The sequence below is a fragment of the Cervus elaphus genome, chromosome 5 (assembly GCF_910594005.1).
Source record: "Cervus elaphus chromosome 5, mCerEla1.1, whole genome shotgun sequence".
Lineage (NCBI taxonomy): Eukaryota > Metazoa > Chordata > Mammalia > Artiodactyla > Cervidae > Cervus > Cervus elaphus.
The window spans coordinates 64,973,204-64,992,899 of NC_057819.1; the positions used below are offsets into that span (position 1 = coordinate 64,973,204).

Here is a 19,696-nt window from a genome sequence, read left to right on the forward strand (position 1 = left end):
AGTCAGAGGCTGAGCCCAAACCCAGGAAGAGTTAACCCTGGCTGAGTCCCAAGGGCAGAAGCTGTACCAGAAAGGGCCTCTGAGGCCCAGGGTCAGGATGGGGGAGCTGTCGGAGGGGAGCCCAGGATGGTCACTGCCCCAACTCAGGAGCAGCCAGGGCTACCATCAGGGGTGTGAAGGGTGAGGGTCCTGCCTCCCTTAAAGCCACCAGACGACGGACGGCAAGTCTTAGAGGAAAAAGCTTTGACTGCACAGGTGGTGGGTGTTACATGCAGGTGGGAACAGGTCGTGTCCGAGAGGTCACTCACCTGGAGCACCGTCGAAAAGGCCCACAGATCCAGAACAGTGTGGCCATCCCAACTCCAGGCCCGTTGATCCAGGGCTGGAGGGCTGGCTCAGGGTCAAGTTCAAGGAGCACCTGATTGGTTTGGAAGGGAAGCGGGCTCGGTGGAAAGGCCCGAGGCGGGAGGGGGTGGCTGCGACCAGAGGTCTCACATTTACTGCAAGCCAAACGAACCAGGAACATTTCTTTCTTTCTTTTTTTTTGGAAAAATTTCTAAAATACTCCTCTCAGACAGAGAAAGAGGGAAAAACAATTTTTGAACATGCTATTAGGACAAATGTTTGTTCTTTTCTCCCCCGGATCCCAAAAGTGATAAACATTCATTGTCAGTTTTGGAAGACAAAGTAGGAAGAGAGCTAAGACTCTCACACTCCTATCCACAGAAGACTGTTGTTACTGTTTCCGTGTAGAGCCTCCTTCCAGACCTACATACGCTTGGAGATAAACTTTTGTTTGCTTGTTTGTTTGTTTGTTTGCCAAACTGGGGTCATACTATTTGTTTTGTAACCCAATTTTTGCACTTAACTACGTACTGTCTTCTATTTTCTTCAACCCCATTGTAATGGCCACAGAACTTTCCATTGTATGAACATACCATCATTTATTTAACAGACCTCTCACTGTCAGATATATATCGATATAAACCTCGACACATAATCTGGATTGATATAGACAAACAAGCCCAACACTTCAGCTCTGCCCTTGAGACAGGACTGAGACGCCGAGGAGCCAGCTCCATGCTCGAGAGGGCCCCGAGCAAGGTCCTGACCCACAGGCCAGCACCCTCTCAGGCCTCACATCCGGTTCCGGGAGGAGTCCAGGCCTCTGGGCAGCAGTCCCTGACTTGTCCCTCTTCCTCTCTCTCTGGCCCCCTCAATGGACCGATTGCCCCTCTCACCACATCCCAGCTTCGCTGTGAGTGGCAGATTCCACACCTCCAAGACCTTCCTCTCAGTGTTCCTGCCATCTCTGTGTTGACTGAAACCAGACTGTCCCCTAGGACACTGCTTCCCTGGGAGCCATCCCCCACTGTCATTTCCAAGTTATTTCTCTCTCTCTCTTTTTTAAAAAAACCACAATTTATTTCAAGGTGTGTCATGCAGTTGCTTCCCTGATGGCCCTACAGTAAAAAAATTCGCTGCCAATGCAGGAGACACAGGTTAGATCCATGAGTCAGGAAGATCCCCTGAAGAAGGGACTGGCTACCCACTCCAGTACTCTTGCCTGGAGGATTTCGTGGACAGAGGAGCCTGGTGGGCTACAGTCCCTGGGATCACAAAGAGTTGGACACGACTGAGCGACTAAACAGCTACAACACTGGGGCATCACGGCCGCCTCTCCTTTCTGTCTTTACTGACCTCTGACACCCCCCTCTTCATGAGTAATTCTAGCTCTGACTCAGTAACTGCCCGTCAGCTTTCACCCTGTCTTCATCCTCAGTGACTTTTACAACCACGCTGAGGAGCCAACCAGCACCATAGTGACTAAGTCCTCTGCTAGTTTCCCAGGGCTGCTGTAACGAGTTAAACACAAACTGATCCTTTCACAGTTCCAGAAGCCAGAGTCCCCGGTCAAGGTACAGACAGGGCCACAGTCTCCCCAAGGCTCTAGGGAGGACCTTCCTTCCCCTTCCAGGCTCCGGCAGCTCCCGTGTTCTGCGGCTGTAATCATGTGTGCGTCTCTTCACACGGCTCCACCTGTGCTTCCATCGCCTCTTTTCTAAGGCGATGCTCATCTCTTTTCTAAGCCATTCTCTTGTGACAAAAGCCCAACCCTGACTGATTTAAATGTTGACCTTCCACCTGCCTACCTTTTCACTGGAAAAGACCCTGATGCTGGGAAAGATTGAGAACAGGAGGAGAAAGGGACGACAGAGGATGAGATAGTTGGATGGCATCACCAACTCAATGGACAGGAGTTTGAGCGAACTCCACGAGATGGTGAAGGACAGGAAGGCCTAGCGTGCTGCAGTCAGTGGGGTCACAAAGAGTCAGGCTTGACTGAGCAACTAAACAACAACCTGCCTGTTCTTGAGCAACTGACCCTGGCAGGAAAAACAATCACACAATCCACCAAGCTGGCTGTTTTCACTGTAAACTCATGACCCCACACCTCGCATGGGCATGACTTGGCTGCCCTGTCGGTTTTCATAGAGTCCACTTTCCCCAGGAGCTGGGAGCACACTTTTCTCTCTCCAAGGCTCCCATATGACCTCCTGCCCACCTTCAATGTCAGCTCATGACCTGCTTCATCCTTAGCTGTCAGATAGGGCCCAGTTCTCCTCCCATCCCCAACTCTGCAAGTGTACCCACAACGACACCTGTCTCCCACCTGTCAAAGGCCACCCCTTCGCCTGAACTCACCTCAGAGTGGAAACTCACAGAGTTCAGAGTCTGTGACCTGAGCCCGGAACAGAGCCCAACACGCATCAACGCCGAATGCTTGCTGGATGAACGGGGTCGTCCTTCCTGCATTCTCTCTTTCTCTTGTATCATCAATCTCTTCTCTACTATCTCCTTCTCACTAACATGTAGATGTGGACTCTCCTTGACTCCACAAGCCCTCAGCTTTGCCCCCTTTCTCTGTTCCCCTTCATAGCAAACCTTCTCCACCAATGTCTACAACATACTGTTACCTCTACTTCATCACCGACCCTTGAGCAGATAGGTCTTCAATCCTCTTCAGCCTGGATTCTGGCCCCATTACTCCCTCGAAACGCCTCTCATCGAGTTCATCAGTGATTCCCATGTCGTCAAGTCCAGCTTCATCTAATATAACCAGTCCTGGGAGGGACAAACACAGCTGCCTGCTTCCTTTCCTTGAGCCACTCTCATCTCCTGTTGTGTGCTAAGTCGCTTCAGTCGTGTCCAACTCTTTGCGACCCTATGGACACCAGGCTCCTCTGTCCATGGGATTCTCCAGGCAAGAATACTGGAGTGGGTTGCCATCCCCTTCTCCAAGTGATCTTTACCCAGGGACCAAACCTGCGTCTCTTAGGTCTCCTGCATTGGCAGGTGGGTTCTTTACCACTCGCACCACTTGGGAAGCCCCCCGTCTCTGGCTGGCCTGATCCAGTAGCCTTCAGTGCTTGCTCCTATCCCACCAGACACTTCTTATCAGTCTCCTTCTCCCGTCACTCTCTCCCTTGATCTCTACATATACCTTCTCATTCGTGTCTATGTGTTCCTTTTTCTAGATATTTTCATCCATGGCTTGAAACCCCATCCATTTACTGATAACATCCAAATTTATTCCTTCATTTGAATACACCTAACGTCCAGACCCTTGCGTTCATCCAAGTACCAGTTTAGTACTTCCTTCAGATACTTCAGGGGCATCTCAAACTTGACATTTCCTAAATGATATCCTCGATTCCCACCCCTCTATACAACCTATCTCCTCCATCAGGCTCCTGATAATGGTGCCACCATCATGCTACTGTAGCTCAGGCCCAACAACTAGCATCATCCTTGTGGGAACATTTCTGGAGCGAAGATCCGAGAACAGGACATACTGAGTCAGTCTTTACAGCACTTCTGAAATGTGTAGAGATCTTTGGCTTGTATTCATCACGAATAACAAATGAGGCTTTGAAGCTCCTGACTTTCTCATCTCTGGGGTGAGTTATGGGGATTGTTTTTTAAATAGGTAGTTTCCTTTACCTGGGGGCTCCCCTGGTGGCCAGATGGTGAAGAATCTGCCTGCAATGCAGGAGACCTGAATTCCTTGTCTGGGTTACCCACTCCAGTGTTCTTGCCTAGAGAATTCCACGGAGAGTGGAGCCTGGTGGACTACAATCCATGGGGTCATAAAGAGTCAGACACAACTGGTGACTAACACTTTCCCTTTTTTCACTTTTTCTTTACCTGGAACTCTTCCTGTCTCTGAAGCACTGGTTGAATTCACTAGGGTTCTTAGAGGTGAACGATGGACACCAAATCGGCTGACTCAAGTAGGAAAAAAAAAAAAAGAACTGAGAGGAGCCTGGGTAGCCTATGGAGAGGCACAGAGAGGAATGGAAACTATGGGAACACGGGCGGCCCACAGCAGAACTCAGTCAGCATCATGCCCTAGGTCCTGGCTGTGGCCATTCTGCCCAACCACCCTCTGGACACATCACAGCGCTGCTGCCATCACGGTCATTGCCTGAAAACCAGGCCGCTCACCCCTGACACTTTGCTTCACTAACTCAAGTGTCCAAGCCCCGGGTAGATGGATCTGCCTGGCCCAGCGTGGGTTGCTGCCCGTGCCCTGGCTTCCCAGTTGCTGGGTTTCCCATATGGGTCATCTCAACAGCCTCCCCCAAAACTCAACACCTCCAAGGTGCCCGATGCCACCGGCCACAGCGTCTGGTTACAGACCCTGTCTGAGTCTTTGGAGAGGAAGCGTGACTCGGAGGGTGGAGGATGTGTCACGTAAGGCTTAGTTTATGTCATTTTGGAGTTCTGGCCACCCATCTGTCCTTCTCTCTGTCTGTCTGTCCATCCTGCTGGCAAGTTCTGCCTTTGGGGTGTCAGTGGCCATCTTCATGCTCATGCTGGGCCTCTCCTACAGTGTAATAACAATGAATAGGTTGCCAATATTTTGTCCCTTTTTTATCAGAGAGGCTGAGAGCACTTTGCAAACCTGAATAAGGGATGAGAAGGCAGTACCCCGCTGTGGATAAATCAGCAGGAACTTTCTCAGCCAGCTTCTTCCTGTCTTCTCCCTCCGGCCGTCAAGAAGAGGGGGCGGGGACCAGACTCCTGTCTTTCAAGCATTATCTTACCACACGACCGCCGCTCTGGCACTTACAGTGGAAACTTGCCGCTTCCATTTCTAACTGGGTATATAATCTACTTTCATTTTGGCGACTGTTCAGTACTTTTTTTTCCACGAGGCTGGATGATGAGCCTTGCCCTGGTTTCTAAGGTCTCATGTTCACCAGCAGTAAGCCAGGCCTCCTTTTATTCCGTTTTTTTCCAAAGAAGAGGCAGGCAGGTACTTAGCAAATGTGGCCAAAAGGCTGAAGCTGTTGTCCTGTAGGCCACGGCCCCAGCAACGTCATGGCCGGTAGAAATAACCCATCCCTATGCCCACCCCACCCCCCACCAACCACCCCACGAGTGTCTTTGGCAGCAGAGCCAAGGAAACTGCATTTTTAGTAAGTTCGCAGACGACAGCTGTGCGCTCTACTGTGAAAGCCACGCCTGGACTAGCAGTGGGACAGGACAGGAAGTCTCAGGCCCAGGCCCATACACCTCCAGGTTAACTGATGATAAAACGATGCACAACGAAGGAGCCCTCGCTGAGGGCATTTCCCATTTATTTCACAAGTATCTGGTCCTCAGCTATAATGGGGAAAATCTGTGCCAGGACATATTCAGACAATTCTTCATTTCAAAACTGCATTAGCCTCACTGTTTTTTCTGTCTTCTAAAATAAGGGAGCCAGATAGATGGAGACAGAGAGTCTTCTATTCCAATTTCTTACAATTTAACAAGTGGATGGATTTAGCTATGAATGCTTCCTAGACACTGTTCAAAAAAGTTTTCAGACACACACACACAAAAGTCACAGAAAATAATTTAACAGATACCTACATGCCCAACATTAGTACTGCACACATTTTAACGTTTTGCAATATTTCCTTCACACATTTTTGGAAGGAAAGAAATTTTGATAAATACAACTGGAGTCCTCACTACCTCCCATTTATCTCCTTTCCTTCCTTCCTCCCCAGAAGTTATGACTCTGAAATTTGTATCTGTCCTTCACCTATGGTTTTATGATTTTGATATATATATTTTGTTGTTTAGAGTATTTATTTATATACCACACTATTTGGTGTTTCTAGTCCTTTTTTCTTTCCAAGCTTTATTTAAATTATTTTGGCCATGCCATGTGGCATGTGGAATTTTATTTCCCTGACCAAAGATTGAATCTGAGCCCTATGTAGTGGAAGCTCGAAGTTTTAACCGCTGGAATTCTGGGAAAGTCCCATCTGTTCCTTTTTAGGTACAAAAGCCTCTTGAACCTTTTTTTTGTTTCACATGAGTATTTCCAAATATATCTACATTAATATGTCTGTTTTGTTCATTGTATCAGATAGATAGCATTCCAGTGTATGCATATGGCCACAATTTACCCAGCAACCCCCATGGATTGATGTTTTCCATTTTCCTTTCCTGCTGTTTCAATGAGAACAAGTTGCTCATGCCTGAAGTGGTGTCTTTTACACTTCCACCAGTGCAGGCTGAGGTTTCTGATCTCCCCACATCCCTGCCAATATTTGGTTTTAACATCTTTAACATTTTTGAGAATTCAATAGGGTATGAAATGCTAGGGCCTCGTTATGTTAATTTATGTTTTTTTTCCATTACCAATGAGGTAGAGCTTCTCCCCCATTTTTTAATGACCAGAAATACTTCCTCTTCTGCTAATTGTTAATTCCATACCCTTTGCTCATTTTTCTATTGAATTGCTTGTCTATTTCTAACTGAATTGTAGGATTCTTTGTTTTTCTGGATTCAAGCTTCATTGGTTACGTGCATTTTCCCAATCTGTGACTTAGAACTTGAAATCTGTTTGTCAGAAGAAAATGTGAGCCTCTGTCTGGGCCCTAGCATCCTACTGGTCGAGGAACGATTTTTATAGTAATTTTTAACTTAAAATCCCCTCATCCTGCAGATAGTGTGAAACTGAGTTCACATCTACACTGGACACAAGCTTGGGATTTTGATTTCTCATAAGAGACTTTAAAAAAAATCTCCCTTTATATCTGGAGAAAAACATAATCCAAAAAGATGTAAGCACCCTTATGTTCATTACAGCACTACTTACAATAGTCAAGACATGGAAGCAACCTTAGTGTCCATCAACAGATGAATGGACAAAGAAGATGGGGGTGCATGTATACAATGGAATATTACTCAGCCATAAAAAGAATGAAATAAATGCCATTTCTAGAAACATGGATGGACCTAGAGATTATCATACTAAATGAAGTTAGACAGGGAAAGACAAATATCATATGATATCATTCATATTGGAATCTAACCTAAAAAAATGATACAAATGAACTTATTTACAAAATGGAAATAGACTTACAGATATCAAAACCAAGCTTAAGGTTACCAAAGGGGAAACTTGGGATGAACATACATACACACACTACTGAATATAAGATAGACAACCAATAAGGGTCAACTTACAGAACAGGGACCTCTCCTCAGTATTCTGTGATAACTTATGTTGTTGTTCTTTAGTCATGTCCAACTCTTTTGTGACCCCATAGACTGCAGTCGGCCAGGCTCCTCTGTCCATGGGATTTCCCAGGCAAGGATACTGGAGTGGGTTGCCATTTCCTTCTCCAGGGGATCTTCCTGCCCCAGGGATCAGACCCAAGTCTACTGCAAGTCTCCCACATTGCAGGAGGATTCTTTACCACTGAGCCACCAAGGAAGCCCCATGACAACCTGTATGAGAAAAGAACCTGAAAAAGAATGAACGTGTGTATGTATATACTGGAACGTTTTGCTATACACCTGAAACTGACACAACATTGTAAATCAATGTACTCCAATAAAATCAAAGTTAAAAACAATCTGCCCAGGCACATACGGTTCTTTGCCATTACCAGGGATACTGGGTTGTTCTAGTTTCTAGACAGAGGCTGCCCTCCAGGGCCCCCATTTAATGCCGGGTCCCAGTAATCTTGTGCATACCCACACATGGCTCTTATCCCTGTTTGAGTATCAAGCCCTCCAACCCTGAGGGTTTGACATCCCCTGGCCCTTTGGCCCACTCTCCTATCTCTAGCTCACTCACCGATCCAGCTCCAGCGCCAAGTTCCCTTCTTGTTTATAGTACCTGTTATAGTTGATATGTTCTCTTGGCAAAACTCTATTAACCTTTGCCCTGCTTCATTCTGTACTCCAAGGCCAAATTTGCATTCCAGTCCCCTATAATGAAAAGGACATCTTTTTTGGGTGTTAGTTCTAGAAAGTCTTGTAGGTCTTCATAGAACCGTTCAACTTCAGCTTCTTCAGCATTACTGGTTGGGGCATAGACTTGGATTACCGTAATATTGAATGATTTGCCTTGGAAACAAACAGAGATCATTCTGTCATTTTTGAGATTGCATCCAGTGCTGAAAAATTGACGCTTTTGAACTGTGGTGTTGGAGAAGACTCTTGAGAGTCCCTTGGACTGCAAGGAGATCCAACCAGTCCATCCTAGAGGAGATCAGTCCTGGGTGTTCATTGGAAGGACTGATGCTGAAGCTGAAACTCCCGTACTTTGGCCACCTCATGTGATGAGTTACTCATTGGAAAAGACCCTGATGCTGGGAGGGATTAGGGGCAAGAGGAGAAGGGGACGACAGAGGATGAGATGGCTGGATGGCATCACCAACTTGATGGACGTGAGTTTGAGTAGACTCCGGGAGTTGGTGATGGACAGGGAGGCCTGGTGTGCTGCAACTCATGGGGTCGAAAAGAGTTGGACACAACTGAGCGACTGAATTGACTGACTGACTGCATTTCAGACTCTCTAATTGACTATGATGGCTACTCCATTTCTTCTAAGGGATTCCTGCCCACAGTAGAGTTTAACTAGCATTTCCATGAGTTCTAGTTTTAGGGGGTGACAGAGGTGTACCGGTGTTGGCCTGTATCAGTTCATAAGAACCAACGACTAAATTTTTAGGAATTGTATGAGCCAGTTGCTAAACACAGCCATTATTAAAAACTAAATTATAGAAAGTGAAAAGTGAAAGTGAAGTCGCTCAGTCATGTCCAACTCTTTTCGATCCCATGGACTGTAGCCTACGACACTCCTCCATCCATGGGATTTTCCAGGCAAGAGTACTGGAGTGGGTTGCCATAGAAACCCACAATTAAATACATAATAATAAAACATAGGTGATAAAAACTCAAACTTGTCACTTGCAAATGATTGGACTACACTTTCACTGTTCTCTACGCTCTTGCTGTCATTTTCATCTACTGCATCTGTGTCAGAGTTCTGTGTGATGAACATCTTAGCTGTTCTTCCCAATTCTGCATTCAGTGACCTCACAGTGATGGCTTGAAACTTGCTGCAGTGGGAGTACTTATTACATCATAGAAACCTGCGAATACCACAAAGCAGGGCTTGACTTATCCTTTATTAATCATCTAGTTCAAAGGTTGACAGACTTGTTCCGTAAAGGGCCAGAGAGTAAATATTTTCAGCTCTGTGGTCCACATGGTCTCTGTTGCAACTATTCACCTCTGCTCTTGCAGTGCAAAGCAGCCACAGCTACCATGGAAACAAATGTGTGTGGCTGCTTTCCAATAAAACTTTATTTGCAAAACTGGCTTCAAGCCAGATTTGGCCCACTGGCCATAGTCTGTCAATCCCTGGTCTAGAGCTAAGAGTGTTAGTCGCTCAGTCATGTCCAACTCTTTGTGATCACACAGTCTGTCCATGGAATTCTCCAAGCAAGAATACTAGAGTGGGTTGCCATTCCCTTCTCCAGGGGATCTTCCTGACTTAGGGATGGAAGCCAGGTCTCCTGCATTAAGGAAGATTCTCTACTATCCGAGCTACCAGGGAAACCCTAGAACCAAGAAGGTGATGAGAAAATGTTAATAAATCAGATTAAACTTAAAAATATGTCAAATCTAGTGCTGAGGCTAAAAGAGGTTTCACTTTGATCAACATAATCTGCATAAGCAAGAGAAATAGTTCAACAGTGAGTCACATACCAAATGTTATAACAATAAATCTATCAGGAAATGAGTTAGCAGATTAAAATGCAACCCCATTTGTCAAATCATGGTTGGACGGCAAACAGAGATTGGCTGAAGGTAAAATTGGATTGCAAAACTCAACAAGCATGTTCTGGGAGAGTCAGGAGGTGATATGAAATCTACCACAAAGAGCATTATATATTTAACTGTTATTTGTAAATTATATCCTGTATATGTCCTTGAAGGGGTTTCCCTGGTGATGCTAATGGTAAAGAACCCACCTGCCAATGCAGGAGACATAAGAGACTCAGGTTCTGTCCTGATTTGGGAAGACCCCCCAGAGGAGGGCACGGCAACCCACTCCAGTATTGTCACCTGGAGAATCCCATGGACAGAGGAGCCTGGCGGGTTACAGCCCATAGGGTTGCAAAGAGTTGGACACGACTGAAGGGACTTCGCACCCAGGCATACAGCCTTTAAGTCAAGAAAATGTGTAATAAGCTTATACATACATACAGTATTTTTGGAAGAGCTGGTTGTTCCACATTTTCCAGCACACTACTGGGGAGAGGGCATTTCATCTCGGTCTGCCATGCTCTCAAAACTGCTCTCCAGATTCTGTTGACTTAAAATTCCATATCAATCTAATTCCTATAGCTAAAATGTAAGTCTTTAGACTTGAAATAGTGGGTATTTTAAATATTGTACTTTATTTGGAAAATCTCTGTCTCAAATCAAGTTTCTTTCCTTTGTGGTTCATACTATGGACTACATGAGCTGCATCCTCCTGAGCCAGATGTGGGAATAAGAATAGAGTGGAGATGGAAACTTCTAGGAAATGTCCTCAGGCCACCATGTGGAATGGCTAATGCCAAGAAGCACTCACCTCCCATGTTCTGTCAGCACACAGCCAGCAAAAAGGGGAGGTCTCGGAGGTGACGTTGTACAGATGGGCTCAGTAACACAAGGTACAGCTGAAGGGTATTTTGTACTTTGAGACATATTGAGTTTTATAAAGCATCACTCTGGACAAATATCCTTTTCTAAAAAGGATATTTTCTAAAAAGATCTGTAATCTAAAATTCCACTGTATGCTAATCTTATGATAATTACGAAGGAAATTTTTCTCTATTTCCCCTTGGTTTTCCAAGTTTAATTTGGAAACATGGGTGAGAGAAAGGAGAAGGGCAGGGAGTTTTCTTCTCTGACTTGGTTTTTCCAAGTTTGCAGTGGTTAAAGTGTTAGAATTTACAGCCTGATATGGGCACTATTACATCTCACAGTCTATGTGAGTGTGTGTGTATGCACATTTGGTCGTCTCCAACTCTTTGCGACCCCAAGGACTATAGCCCATCAGGCTCCTCTGTCCATGGAGCTTTCCAACAAGAATACTGGAGTGGGCTGCCAGTTCCTTCTCCATGGTTCTTCCTGACCCAGGGATCAAACCTGCATCTCTTGTGTCTCCTGCATTGCTAGGCAGCTTCTCTACCACTATGCCTCCTGGGAAGCCCACCTCACATTCTACTAAAGAAGAAATAGCACAAACCTGAAGGGGCCCCTGCCTCACCAAGCTTTGACTTTGTGTCAAGTTTAAAGATGAAGTCATTAAAAAAACATGACATTTTGACCCAAGATTCACTGCATTTCCTTATGGCCAAATATCAAGTGAATCTGGCATTTCTGTATGAAGATGTAAGGGAAGTCTCGAGCCCTAGGCCATACATTCCTTGAGGACTGCGATTATGCTCCTGGCGCAGTCAGCATCCAATAAATGCTTTTAGGGTAAAGGAAAGAATGGACGACAGCCAAGCCCAGAGAACTGGAACCTTCCACGTCAAGATACTTAGTTTGAACTCCCACTCCCAAGGAAGTGACTCATTGCTGCTATCTGATGGTGAATAAGGCAAGTGTACAGTTCTGTTAGCACATTGTATAGAAGAGTCATGCTCATTGCCGTGGCATGACGTGGGCTTGTGTAAATTCAATGTTTAACACGAATACACAGGCTCCTGCCGTCTTAGATGCTGGGCTCTCTGGGCATCAAGGGTTTGTCAGGGAACCTGAATTCCTCTTTTCTTTGGTCTCAGAGGCTCTGGCGGAGTTCCAGAAGCAGAAATTTCCTCACTGAACAAACATTTGTTGGGCACTTGCTGTGTGCAGTAGGTGCAATGAAAGCTAAGCCCTGAGGAACCAAGGATGAAATACAAAGTCAGGAGACTAAACATGGTTACAACCCAGAACTGACAGGGTCACAGGGCGGGCAATGGACGCTGGTTCCGCAGAGGACGTGGACATGACCATGGCATGGGACCCGGGGGCACCTTTGCAGAGGAGGTGAAGAGTTGCAAGAAAATGTTCAGATTTGTTAAGGTTTTAAACCAAAAGCTCTCTTTTCCTCTGTTTTCATGTGGGCTTAGGGCATTTGGTGAGTGTTGGAGTCAGATGTGATGGTTCATTTTGTGTCAACTTGGCTAGGCCATGGAACGAATGGTGCCCAATTGTTTGGTCAAATACCAGTCTGGATGTTGCTGTGAAGGTATTTTTTTAGATGTGATTAACATTCAAATCAGTTGACTTGGTGAAAAGCAGATTATCTTCCACAACATGGGTGGGCCTCATATAATCAGTTGAAGGCCTTAAAACAAAACAAAACCTGAGGTCTCCTGAAAAGGACAGACTGCTGCCTCCAGGTGGCAGCAAAGAAATTCTGCCACCAGTCAGTCGTAAAGCAATTGTCCTCCAATTAAAAATAAGTAATTCAAAAAAAAAAACAAAACAACAAAAAAAAAAAAAATAAGTAATTCCCTTGTAGCTCAGTTAGTAAAGAATCTGCCTGCAGTGCAGGAGACCTGGGTTCAATCCCTGGGTTGGGAAGATCCCCTGGAGAAGGAAATGGCAACCCACTCCAGTATCCTTTCCTGGAAAATCTCATGGACAGAGGAGCCTGGTGGGCTGCAGTCCATGGGGTCGCAAAGAGTCGGGCACGACTGAGCGACTAACAGTAACATTGTAAAAAAGAAATTTTGCCTCAGACTCATGACTGCATTTTCAGCTCCCGTTGGAGCGTCCAGCCTGCTGACCTGCTCTGCAATTCCAGACTTCCCAGGTGGTGCTAGTAGTAAAGAACCCGCCTGCCAATGCAGGAGACGCACGTTTGATCCCAGGGTTGGGAAGATCCCCTGGAGGAGGGTATGGCAACCCTCTCCAGCATTCTTGCCTGGAGAATTCCATGGACAGAGGAGCCTGGCGGGCTACAGTCCGTGGGGTCACAAAGAGTTGGACACGACTGAGTGACTCAGCAGGCACGCAGTGTCCACAGTAGGACGGCCAATTTCTTAAAATGAACCTCCTTCTGTATATACACATCCTGTTGGTTCTGTTTCTCTGCAGAATCCCATCTGATACAGAGGGCTTTATACTTAACTCAGGGGGTTGGTAGGCATGGGGTCCTGGCCACATGCCTTCAAAAAAGACCGCAGAATACACTGTCACCATGGAGGAAGTCAGCCCAGCTCTGCCGCTCTGTGTCTTAGCTCTGCTGGCCCATAAACTCCGGGGTGTAATCAGATCCCAGGGTTCCCTGGCAGCTTTGCGCAGCGTCTGGTCCTAAGATCCCAGTTCTCCCCAGCTGTGACCCTCCTCCCCAACTGTGCTACTTTGTCCAGTCCCAAACTGCCACTTGGAGCGCCTGTCAGCCCTGCCCCTAATGCTTGCATTGGCATATGGCATTGCCTCATCGTTCCAGGGCCCTTTTGTAGGCAGAGCCACAGAACAGACTGTGGTTTGCCTGTGCAGGTTTGCATTCTGAGTCTCAGGAGAAATGTAAGACACTAGATGTTGGTGTCTCTCCCCGTTACCAAGGGCATCGGGCCAACCACTTGTCACAATACATTTTAATTAACTGGTTTCCCCACAACCCACTCCTGGCTGAAGGAAATAAATTGGGCCTTTGTCTTGATTACTATCCTTAGTGTCTGGCACAATGCTTTGAATATAAGAAATGCTCAATAAATGCTTGCAAAATATCAATAATAGATGAGGATGAAGCAAGTGCTGAATACAGTCAGACCCTGTTCTGTGTACATAAGATGTGCTCGTTTAATCCTCACCGCAAAACCTTACATGGTGTGTGCTACTATCATTCCCACTTGACAGAGACGAAAACTGAGGCACATGGAGGAAGATGATTTTCCTAAAGTCACATAGAAAAGTCAGAGTCGAGACTATACCCATGCTCCGGAGGCCACACTCCCAACAATTCGCTGCTGATGGAAATCCTGTGAAGTCTGAACCCACCTTGATGACGCTGGAAGTCCCCTCTCTCCTGCCTCCCCTCCCCTCAACTCCCAGGATTAGAACTGGAAGAACCTGATCGTCCTGAGCGCTGTTATGGAAGGAACTCCCAGGGGAGAGTTAGGGACCAGGTACTGGCCTACTGAGTGACTCTGAGACTCAGTTTCCTTATTTGTAAAATCACCAACTTGAAAGGAAGGACCTCTGGGGTTCCTTGGTTGCCTAGACGTTGTAAATGGCTCTGTCAGCTCCCTGGGCCCTCTGCCTGTCAAGTCCCCGAGGCAGTGTGGCTTCTCCAACCTCAGTTCCTCCACAATCCCTCTGGGGCGATTTCCATAGCCCTTTGGAAGCTGTAAATCCCTCTGGAACTCAATAAAAGTTTAAGCCGATCCTCTGAAGAAAACAATGCGCATTTTAATTTTTTTAACTTATTCTATTTAAGTAAAACTGATTTGCAATGCTGTATTAATTTCTGCCATCCAGCAGAGTGACTCAGTTATGCATGCTGTTAGTCATTCACTCGTGCCCCACTCTTTTGAGACCCCATGGACAGTAGCCCACCAGGCTCTTCTGTCCATGGGATTTTCCCGGCAAGAATACTGGAGTGGGGTGCCATGCCCTCCTCCAGGGAATCTTCTTGGCCCATGAAATGAACCCAGGGCTTCTACATGCAGGCAGATTCTTTACCATCTGAGCCACCAGGAAAGCCCACATGAATATTCTTTTTCATATTCTTCTCCATTATGCTTTATCACAGGCTACTGAGCACAGTTCTCTGTGTTATACCATAGGACCTTGTTGTTCCTCCATTCAATATACATAGTTTGCCTCTGCTAATCCCAAACTGCCAATACACCGCCCCCAGCCCCTCCCCCTTGGCAACTACAGGTCTGCTGTCCGTGTCTGTGAATCTATTTCCGTTTCATAGATAGGTTCATTCGTGTCATATTTTAGATTCCACTTACAAGTGATGCCACGTGGTATGTGTCTTTCTCTGACTCCACTTAACATGATAACCTCTAGGTCCATTCATGTTGCTGTGAATGGTATTATCTTGTTTTTTTTCATGGCTGAGTAGTATTCCATTGTATCTATATATACCACATCTCCTTTACCCATTCATCTGTCAAGGGACATTTCTATGTCTTGGCTGTTCTGAATAGACAGTGCACATTTTTGTAATCACACCTCTCAAATATGACTTCAAGATATCTCAGACCCTGTGCATCCTTAAGGCCCCAGGATAAAAACCTCCTGCACTAGCAAATGAGCAGGAAGTTACTGAAGTTGAAGACAGCGCGGACACTCCTAGAAGGGGGCGAGCCCTTTACCAAGCCTGCACATAGTCACCAAGGACCTACTAGACAGCACAGGGAGTTCTACTCAATATCCTGTAGTAACCTATATGGGAAAAGAATCTGAAAAAGAACAGAGATTTTTTTGTGAAGGGTTAGTCATTCAGTCATGTCTGACTCTTTGTGACCCCATGGACTGTAGCCCACCAGGCTCCTCTGTCCATGGGATTCTCCAGGCAAGAACACTGGAGTGGATTGCCATTCCCTTCTCCAGGGAATCTTCCCAACCCATGGATCAAACCTGGGTCTTCGGCACTGCAGGCAATTTCTTTATCATCTGAGCCAACACATATATAGACTTCCCTTATGGCTCAGCAGTAAGAATCTGCCTGCAATGCAGGAGACGTGAATTTGATCCCTGGGTCAGGAAGCTCCCCTGGAGGAGGAAATGGCAACCCACTCCAATATTCTTGCCTGGAAAATGCTATGGATGGAGAAGCCTGGTGATCCATGGGATCTGAAAAGAGTGGGACACAACTGAGCGACTAAACAACAACCACATATATGTATACATGTCTGTGTGTGTATTTATACATATTCAATATATACGTACAACTGAATCACTTTGCTATACAGCTGAGACTAACACAATTTTGTAAAGCAAGTATACGTCAGTATAAAATAAAAGTTAAAAAATAAAAAGACGGCACAGGCCCCTCTCCTGATCAATGTATCGCATGAGGGAAAACGACGCCAACAGCAGCAGCCCCTGCCTCCTCCCCAGATACACCTGGCCTTCTCCAGATATGTCCCAACTTGTGTGCTGCAAGCGAGGCTGCTGTCTTTCTCTAGGGAAGCTCTTGTTTTTAAGAGTAAACTCACTTAATTCAATACCTTAAGGTCCCTTAGGCTAAGAGATAGCCGTTTAGATAAAGCTCCAAGGCTCTCAAAGCTTTTAACGTAATTGCTTCTAAAAATACCTTTTGGAGAGGCATGCTGAAGTTCAAGGTAATTCTTTCACACAGACCTTAAGAAAATGCTGTAGCCGAATCCTTCTCAAACACTGTAATCTTCCGACTGTCCGTCTCTTGTTCTGGGTCTTTATCCTGGATTCTGTAATGTATCGCTATAGCTTATGCAAAGGAACTTATTTGGCTAGCAGAGACTACTTGCCCATTGCTCCCAATAACTCAGCCCGTCAGCTCTTCCAAATTGTCTTTTGTCCTTGGGGAGACAAATAACCCATCTTTCTGGAGCAGCAAAATCTGCCTCTTTATAGATTCAAGCACTCTTGTTCGCTGTAGAAGAGAACATGCATAGGAGACCTCAGAAACTAATGTCAATATTAGAAGCTTAAAGGCCTGTAAGTAAACGAGGGGCTGGCCTTCCGTTTGTGTGTTTGCTTTGAGTTGCTTTCTCTGAAATATTCCTCTCTTTGTGTTTGCTCTCTTTGTGTTTTCTTAAAGACAGACTGTGAAAGTTGCTCCAAGTTTTTAAGAGCATAATTATTTGTGAAAAGCTATTCATGTGGATGGGATGTGTGTTCGGTGATAAGCCAGAACAAAGTCAGGGATAACACGGGGCTTGCCTGGGAAGGGCTAAGTGTCTGACCAATGTCTTACCAAACAGAGCACCTAGAGTTTTATCCCACCAAATGCATGATTCACGTTTAAATTTATTGGTTTTGGGTTCAGCAAAGCCTGAGTGCATCTATTCTGTTGAATAAGTAGGTATTACAAGCATGGAACTTTTTATACTAAGCAAACAATATCATTTTCTTAAACCAGATATTTTCTACTTTACTTTTTATGCTGCAGAATTCAGCCTGTCTGCAACAAGTTGTGACCTAGTTCTAGGCTGTTTGTGGAGATTACGGGAGGCAGCATTAAATACTGAGTCTCTCTTGCTTTTTTAAAAAACGTACCCTTTTGTTCTCAGTCCTCTGGATGGATTGGGTCTGTTTTGTTTATAGCTGCTCGCCTTTTGTCCTTGGAGTGGCTCCTTTGAGTTCTGGGGAACAAGTGCCCTCTTTTGGACATTCCACTAATTGCAAATTTAGGAAGCAGTGGCCTGGTGAGCAAACAGGGCCTACTCTGAAATTACTTGGTAGAGACACAAAAGAATTTAATAGGTCCTGTGTATTCAAAGGGTCTGCTTTTATCTTAGAAGATAAGACATCTTGCCTTGTAGTTTTCAAAGTGACTTTGAGAGACAAGAAGACACCTTACTTAAATAGTTTTTCTTTAAGTTATAACCTCGTGCTCACTTAGGCAGCACATATACTAAAATTGGAATGATACAGAGAAGATTAGCATGGCCCCTGCGCAAGGATGACACAAAAATTCGTGAAGCGTTCCATATTTTTCGATAACCCTATATGCAAAACAGAAAAAGAGACACAGATGTACAGAACAGACTTTTAGACTCTGTGGGAGAAGGCGAGGGTGGGATGTTCTGAGAGAACAGCATCGAAACAAGTATACTATCAAGGGTGAAACAGATCACCAGCCCAGGTTGGATGCATGAGACAAGTGCTCAGGGCTGGTGCACTGGGAAGACCCAGAGGGATGGGATGGAGAGGGAGGCGGGAGGGGGGATCAGGATGGGGAACACATGTAAATCCGTGGCTGATTCATGTCAATGTATGGCAAAAACCACTACAATATTGTAAAGTAATTAGCCTCCAACTAGTAAAAATAAATGAAAACAACAACAACAATAACAACAAGTTATAACCTCAACAGGCACATGAAAAGAAGCTCAACATCACTAATTATTAAAGAAATGCAAATCAAAACTACAATGAGGTATCACCTCACACTGGTCAAAATGGCCATCATCAAAGAGTCTATAAATGATAAATGCTGGAGAGGGTCCAGAGAAAAATGAATCCTCACACCCTGTTGGTGAGAACATACGGTCACTGTGGAGAACAGTACGGACATTCCTCAAAAAACTAACAATAGAGCCACCATACGATCCTGCAATCCCATTCCTGGGCATATACTCAGAAAAGATGAAAATTCTGATTGTAAAAGATACACACACCCCAGTGTTCACAGCAGCACTATTTACAATAGCCAAGACATGCAAGAAACCTGAACATCCACCAACAGAAGAATGGATGAAGACAAGGTGATACATATGTACAAAGGAACGTTACTCAGCCATAAAAAAGGATGGAATAATTCCACTTACAGCAACATGGATGGACCTAGAGAATAATCATACTAAGTGAAGTAAGTCAGAAGGAGACAAACATCATATATTGTTTATGTGTGGAATATAAGGAAAAATTACACAAATGAACTTATTTACAAAACAGAAACAGACTCACAGACATACAAAACAGCTACACTTCCATAAATAAAAACTAGAAGTTTTAAAATTAAAGCAAAAATGTTTAAAAACCTGATGTCCAAGCCACACCCTAGAATTATTACATCAGTGCCTCTGGGGAGAAACCTGGGCATTTGCACTCACTTACAGTCCCCAGTGATTGCAATGTGCAGCCAAGTTTCATTCATTTGCTAATAAATACTCACTTTAACTTTAAAAAAAGTTTTATCATTATGCATCAATATGGGTCACTGATTTAAAATTAGGGCTTCCCTGGTAGCTCAGCTGGTAAAGAATCCACCTATAATGCAGGAGACCTGGGTTGGGAAGATCCCCTGGAGAAGGGAAAGGCTACCCACTCCAGTGTTCTTGCCTAGAGAATTTCATGGACAGAGGAGCCTGGAAGGCTACAGTCCATGTGGTTGCAAAGAGCTGGACATGACTGAGCGACCTTCACTTCACAGGTCACTGATTTAAAATTAAGCTGCTTGGGAAAGTGGATCCTGTATACACTTTCCAAAGCTTGGTTTCTCTGTTTTGACTGAGATACTGTCTTAAAAGTTTGGGTATTTGGGGCTTCCCTGGTACCTCAGTGGTAAAGAGTCCTCGTGCCAATACAGGAGACGCGGGTTCGATTCCTCTGGGAAGATCGCACATGCCGTGGAGCAGTGGGATCCGCAAGCCTGTGAGCTACAACTCCTGAGCCCGTG

General features: G+C 45.3%; 1 long non-coding RNA gene and 1 other non-coding gene across 3 annotated transcripts in view; one reads left to right on the top strand and one right to left on the bottom strand.

Annotated features, from left to right (window-relative positions):
• LOC122694209 overlaps nt 1-19,696 on the bottom strand; it is an 85,276-nt gene that overhangs the window by 42,199 nt on the left and 23,381 nt on the right. The window lies entirely within an intron of this gene.
• Nucleotides 17,906-18,012, top strand: LOC122695756. Its single transcript, XR_006341511.1, has one exon. It is a non-coding gene; the product is annotated as a U6 spliceosomal RNA (small nuclear RNA).